The sequence below is a fragment of the Aquila chrysaetos genome, chromosome 4 (genome assembly GCF_900496995.4).
Source record: "Aquila chrysaetos chrysaetos chromosome 4, bAquChr1.4, whole genome shotgun sequence".
Taxonomy (NCBI): domain Eukaryota; kingdom Metazoa; phylum Chordata; class Aves; order Accipitriformes; family Accipitridae; genus Aquila; species Aquila chrysaetos.
This window is the reverse complement of record NC_044007.1, coordinates 15,724,936-15,732,216: the sequence shown is the minus strand read 5'-3', so window position 1 is coordinate 15,732,216 and position 7,281 is coordinate 15,724,936. Positions and strand designations below refer to the sequence as shown.

General features: G+C 40.6%; 1 long non-coding RNA gene across 1 annotated transcript; it reads left to right on the top strand.

The window, feature by feature from the left end:
* The first annotated feature begins 956 nt into the window (after positions 1–956).
* LOC115340411 lies at positions 957–6,067 on the top strand. Its single transcript, XR_003923046.1, has 2 exons — positions 957–1,353; positions 5,469–6,067. It is a non-coding gene; the product is annotated as an uncharacterized LOC115340411 (long non-coding RNA).
* The last annotated feature ends 1,214 nt before the right edge of the window (positions 6,068–7,281 follow it).

The window sequence follows — 7,281 nt, the reverse complement described above, 5'->3', positions numbered from 1 at the left end:
ACTGCGTGGTGTGCTGATTGATGGGACACGCTGCAACCCCAACAGCTTTCTGTGATTTAAAACAAAACAAACCACAAAAAACCCCAACAACCACACAACATTTCAGAAGCACACATTTTCAGAGCCACGTTTTCCTCTGGTGAAGGCCCCTGGGTCTGGTTTCAGCAGAGAGAGGAGGGCTGGGTAAGGTCCCTCCCCAGTCACCAAGCAGCACACACATCCCCATCCCCGTCCCTCACGGCCAGAGCTCCAACCTGTTAATACTACTGCTTAATCCTTCACATGTATTACGCAGAGGTGAGATGAGAGCCGAGGGACCATACTCTGTAAACGCTGGTCTCCAGGGCCATATTCTGGTGTGGTATAAAAACTATCCAAGGCAGGCTGTAAATGAGGGAGGCTGAGTGCTAGAAGCAAACTGGTTGCAGTAGCGCTGGGTTTTGCATCAGCAGTCTTGAGTAAAATTAATCCATGTGGACCTCTGTTATAATGCGGCAGTATGGCTTCTCCTACCCATATTTTTTATTTAAAAGTAGTTCAGGTATCTGCACATCCCTGCAGCGAGCAGTGCTGATGCGCGCTGTGAAACCACACTAGACCTAGCCTACGCAGGCTGTTTCAGTTAATGTAAGGGAGAGGCTGGATTTAGCAGCAGATGAAGTCTGACTTGAGCTGTGACATCCCCACTGATTGTGTAGTTAGTTTAAGCTATAACTTAAATTTTGTCCATCTCCTACTAGCAAAAATCATTATCAGGTGATGTTTTTACTTCAAGGTAGCTGAGCCGTTAAGAAAAGCTCAATCCTAGCCAGCAGATGCAGTGAGAAAAATGTTGAGAATACAAGTCACTAATGCTAAATCCAATCATTCTGGTAATCGTCTTACTCATTTAAGCTAATTGATGAGCTTATCTTAGTACTTGTAAACTACGCAGAGCCAGCTAAGGTGAAAAACTACTGTCCAGGTGCAGAAGAGAGGTTTGATTGGAGTGGAAGCAGGTGATGGAGCTCCTGTGCTAGCACTGCTTCCCAGGTTTCAGCCCCTCGGACCAAGCAAACGCCCCGGAACCTCCCCGTCATAGACGGTTCACGCTGAGACGCTGAGGAGTTCAGCACGGGACGCGCGCTGCAGCAAGGGCTTTTCAGGCAGCAAACTCCAGCAGAGCGGGTGGTGAGGGCCCCGTGAGTAGCTCGGAACATGCCACAGGGGACTTGCCAAGGGTCCTCTTCTAGCACACTGTTTCTTTTCCATCTGTGGTGGCCAGAGGCAGCTCACCTTAGAAGATTCGTGGCGTGAGAAGGTTCCCTTTACGCTGCTGGAATTCGTAAATGGAACTCTCCACCAGGCGATATGGTGTGTGCTTATTTCACTTATTCTATATTTGCTTGGTGCTTTTTTTTTTTTAAGAATCTACTCCATGTAAAACATAGGAAGGAGCTAACGCTGACCCTTTGAAAGCCAAGTTTCTTCAGTAATGCTTCCATTATGTCAGCGAATGCTAAATCTCCAGTGTATCTCTCTGCTCTTAACTTTCCTTTTAACAACAGTCTGAGAAATTGAAATGTCTCTAGCATTGTCATATTTAAAAAAGAATTTAAAATTAATTGGAAGCAATTATTCAAAGAAAAGTTCTAATAAAAAAGTTATACACTCCAGTTAAATGTTAATAATATTCAATATATTAAAATATTGACAATGCTTTATACTCTGTCATAAAAAAGGACAGTCAAGTAGCATCCCTTTTTACAGTCAATTTCATAAATCTACGTCAGAAAAAAGCACATTTCTAGTCCAATTAAATGTGTGTAATTAAATATTTACATGCAATTTATGACTTTGGGTTATGGAATTGTTAAGAGTTAAATCCAAAACTGGGATTGTATTTCCAGTACATATATTTTATTAATTGTGCCTACAAATACTATGTACTTTCAGAAAGCTACTTTCAAAAGTTAGGATGGGAGAATGAAGAACACAGAATTTAGGAAAAAGCAAGATCAGGACTATTTAGTCCTTAAAAGTTAGAGCTATAATTTGCTTGCCCTGATTAAGATACATATGATACAGTCTCACAAATTAACGTTCTTAGCGTTGCCAGCAGGTCAGGGAGGTGATCCTTCCTCTCTGCTCAACCCTGGTGAGGCCACACCTGGAGTGTGCTGGGCTCCCCAGTACAAGTGAGACATGGACATACTGGAGAGAGTCCAATGAAGGACTAGGAAGGTGATTAAGGGTCTCGAACATCTCTCCTATGAGGAAAGGCTGACAGAGCTGGGACTGTTCAGCCTGGAGAAGAGAAGGCTCAGGGAGATCTTATAAATGTATATAAATACCTGAACGGAGCGTGCAGAGAGGACAGAGCCAGGTTCTTGTCAGCGGTGTCCACTGGCAGGACCAGAGGCAATGGGCACAAACTGAAACACGGGAGATTCCCTCTGTACGTGAAGAAACACTTCTTCCCTGCGAGGGTAACTGAGCAGTGGCAGAGGTTGCGCGGGGAGGTTGTGGAGTCTCCCACCTTGGAGATTTTAAAAAACCACCTGGACACTGTTCTGGTCAAGCGGCTCTAGGTGTCCCTGCTTGAGTGGAGGGGTTGGACCAGATGACCTCCACAGGTCCCTTCCAATCTCAACCATCCTGTGATTCTGTGAAAGGGACAGGAGCTGAATCAGTCACTCCTGTGTTCCCAAAGAACTAAAATAAATTAGTTTTCTCTGTTCTTCTGTGCTAATCTCCGGTGATGCTTCTCACTGGTGAAAGCGGTGGTCAGTTCAGGCAACTATCATGTGTTCATGTAGTTACAGCCTTTCAGGCTATAGTTGTTGTTGCCCATGTCATCCACATCAAACCCACTTGTAGGGAGACACTTCAAGATAAGAGGGATGCCACAGTTAGAGCTCATCAGTCCAGCACATCTCTTCCAAAGTGACAATTTATAAGGAGTACCCTTAATCTTCGTATTTCCTAACTTGAAATACTCAGTCTTACAGACAATGTAGTCTTCTAACACTTTTAAAATCTCTTAAAAAAGAATTATTTTACCACATCTAATTCCATTTAGTAGATCCACAAAGGAGAGTCAGTAACACTGCTCTAAAGACATTTAGTTATACAGCCCAGAATTCCACGAGATGAAGCCAAGAAATAGCTGGTAACACTGACACAGACACCTGGAAGGTTTGAAGGACACCTTGGGAGTTGCTGAGATCAGTGTGTTAATTGTAGGACAGTAATGTAGATCATGAACTGTGGGTTCAGTTCTTGGTTCTTGAAGCAAATCTTACTCTGATTTTTACGGATAGGCATGTAGTGCACTTGGGGTGTTAAGTTAGCAATTTAGCAATGTGGACTAATTTCTGTTGCAATCTATGGTACTGAGTCAACTCTTTCCAATAGAGGAATAGCGGAGCTGGGTTCTGCAGTTCTGCACTGGCCCTCTGTGGACCACCCAGGAGTGGTGTGGGCTGGCAAAAACCAGCAGGTCAGGACAGAAGGAGGGGGTCGGGGTTAGGAAGCTCAAGGAAGTGCACTTTGCACTGGAGCAGCAGAGAATCAGGAGGAAATTCCTTAGAGCTAAGAAGGTTTCCCCTCTGCCCCCAAATTAATGGTTTATTTTCCCTGGTCAAGGGGTGATTTCTGCAGTGAAAATTCACTTAGAGCTATGCATCTTTTCCTGATGGTATGCTTGCTATACCTGGCATTTATAAGTTGTCTTAGGGGGGACGAAGCATGCTCAGTGCAGATGAGATGCCCAGTGATATTTTCAGCAAACTTCCATGAAGTGCCACCAATCAACGTGTGTACAAATGTTTATATATATATAATAAATATTGATATATATTGTATTTATATATAAATATAAAAATGGATATACAGAAAATGTATATAGAAAATATATATAATATAAATAAATATAAAAAATATATATATTTTAGAATCTCATCAATTGCCCAGACTAGGTTTTTTTTCATGGCCACAGGACAAATTTTGCTAAGTTGCATTTCCCTACCATTATCTGTAAATGTAAAGAGCACGCTAAAAAAAGCATCTAAAATATTAGTTCAAGCTCTTGCAAAGTTATTGACTTTTTTTCCCCGTAGTTCTCAGAAACAGCTGAACTGGCTCTACCAAAACCTAAAAATTAAAATAAAAACATAACCAGCTAGAGTAAGGAAGGAAAATGTAGTTTAAATGGTTGTGTTTGGCAAAATATAAGCCACTGAAAACAAGAACTTCATGGGAAAACATTAGACAGCTAGAATTACCAGTATCACCTATCATGATCCACTGATCATTTAATAAGGTTAAAATGGAAATTGGTGTCGACTGTAATGAAATCACATTATGGTTTCATTTTGCATTTATAGGAAACATTAGGGAATGCCAGAATTTAGTCATACTTGATGTCTCTTAACTCTTGTACCTCATCTCTGAATTTTCTGAGACACTCATAGTAGTCGGCAACTTTTATCCTTGGAACAGAACTCCTGCCTACACCTAAATCAACCTGAATTTACTAAGAAATTAAAGGCATGCAATAATCCCTAGGAAATGTCCAGCATTTTCTGTGACATGTAATTCTCTTCTAACAGCTTTGCATAATAGGCAAGATGTGGTAGTTATTGCTAATAAGAAAACGTTAAAGAAAATAGAGAATGATGGAAAAGGTACCTGTTTAGGTTCAAAACTTTCATAGAGGTTGAAGAATTAATTGTAAAAGGATTTACAACTTGATGGGTGGGCTGGAGGTGCTTTTAACAAAAATGGTGTACTTTAATCTTAAACTCTCTCTCTAAATTGTGGCTATACAAACATTTAAATTATAATAGCCATTATATAAGTAGAGAAGCAGACTTCAGGATCTACATGCTTATGTCTGTCTGTAGATATTGTATATTTGGAAGGTATATAGTTAAATCTTACACTCCAGGACACACAAAATGAGCATAAAGGGTGCAGTCCTGCAAGATGCTGGGTACTGTGTCTCTATTCATTGCCACACTAAAACAACTGCCTGCAGCCATACCCCGATGGGTCTCGTGTGATGTGTTTGTAGTTAGAAAGTGTGCTTAAGCGACTTGCTGGGCTTCGTTCAGAGATCAACACTGTACAATATTAAGTCTGTATTAATTTGCGTACTTGCATTTGAAGGTATATTTCAGCTTTCAGATTGTTCACTTTTTGATCCTAATTATTTTTGCTTCCTTTTCAGATTATTTAGGTAGCTAATAAATATACATCCAGTGGTTGCTTCTCCAGTGAAGGATTATTTTGGCTGCCCTGTAGCTAGCAAGAAGGCCATATCACTTGAAAAACTGTATGAGAAGTGCCTATTTTTGTGATGAGTTCTATGGCAATTACTTTTACGTTTCCACCCAAATGTATCTATCTGTCCTTAAAGAGTCATGGTGTAATTTAGTTTGATGGTTATCTTCTGCTAATAAAAATCTTTTCCTCCATGTTTTTAGCTGGAGGTGCACTCCTTGAGTCGTCAGCTTGCCAGGACTCGACTGGATTTAAACACAGAAATGCAGAGACTGAGAAATGAAAATGAACTGTCAGCAGCTTTTGAATCCAAAGCGCTGAACGTTGCCGTGAGCCCAGAATAATAAGCTGTGTTTCAAGACATAGACCCTGCGGATGAAATATACGTTCCATAAACGGTTCTGACAACAACATTATGGATAAGCTGCATGAGCTTCTTGATCCAATTTGGTAGCAGAACACATGGCATTGTTTGGAAATTACAGAAATATTTTAGCGAGGGTGTAAGGGAAAGTGATGTTTATATTAGAGTTTGCAGTTTCACTTGTCTTTTGGGGAGAAGAGTTGGCTTTGTAAAAAAAGTGTCTAAGAAGTATGTATGTATAGGAAAGGGTCTTTGTCTCATTCTCAAGTTATTCTTCATACATTTAATTTTGTACAAATTTTAGTTCTTTAAATGTCTATGCTGATTTCACTAGGATACGTGTCACTTCAGGTATTCATTTGTTTAAACATTCTTTCCTGAAAATGAGAGTTTTTAACTGTGCCTTGGATTTAATGCTTTGCAAGTTGCTTTTTTTTTTTTTTTTAAAAAAAACAATGTTAGTACCATCCAGCAGTTTAACTTTCATTCCTAGACTCAAATAGCTAAGGGATCTGAGGATGATTCATAAATGCAGAATTGTCTAGGCAATAAAAATCAGTGCATATAAAATGTATGTAACTGTAAAATTTAACATTTAGCCATAAAAACTAATGTCTACAGGCACGGGAGAAGCTGACTTATTAACCCTTTTATTGCATGCAGGGCTTTTTAAGAGGTTTGTGGAATAGGCAAATTTTATATTCATTTTGGTAAATGTGCCGAGGAAAGACCATATTGTATTCTCCAGGAATAAAATCTATTAGAAACTCTGTATTGAGTTCTCAGTTGTTTCTCAGAGAGGGCAGCAAGGACAGGCAGGCAGTTTGGCACTTTGAGTTCATACATGCTCCCACGCTTCTGGGATTCTCTTGCAGGTCTCTGGGCTTTTGTAGAGGTACAAGAAAGCTGCACCTTATGATCCAGTACTTGGATTGCATGTCAGAAGAGAACTAAGTGAAAACAAGAAAACCAAGTAAAAACAAAGCTCCAAGGCAGGTCAAGACAAGTTTGGGCAGAGTAAGGCATGCAAGCCTCTGTTCTGAGACCCTGCAAACTCGGTGCATGCCCAGCAATGGCAATGCTGGGCTGCTGGAGACCATTACTTCGTATCAGCCAGAGCTGTGTGCTGGCTGGTTTTGCCCTGCCTTACCTGCCTTCCCCTCTGCGGGGGTGGCTGAAGGAAGCAGAGAAGCCAAAACAATTTGTATTCTGTGACCGTTACACTTCTGCGATGCCTCTCTAAATGAATGTGAGTTTTATCTCAGCCTGGCAATGGTAGGCTCAACTGCAGTTTTGATGGGTGAAGCTAACAAGCAATTTGCTTAAATGGGTATGTATTCAAGGCCCAATTTGTTTCTGACTGATGGCAATAGTAGTCTACCATTGGCTTCAAAGAAAGCTAGATGAGTATTACTCAGTGACAGTAATATCGCATCTCCTCCTATATGCTGCAATTAAACTACTAGGAGTATCGCACAGATCTCTGTAATTGCTTTACAGTGTAAGGCAGCTTTTGTCTTTGCAAAAGATTTTGCCTTAAAATAAACTGGAAGGCATATCAGTGTATCTTCCATAATAAAAAACTGGCTGTCGAGCCTTACTTCATATGAAAATCAACATCAAAAAGGAGAGCAGGGAAAATGTGTTTGTTT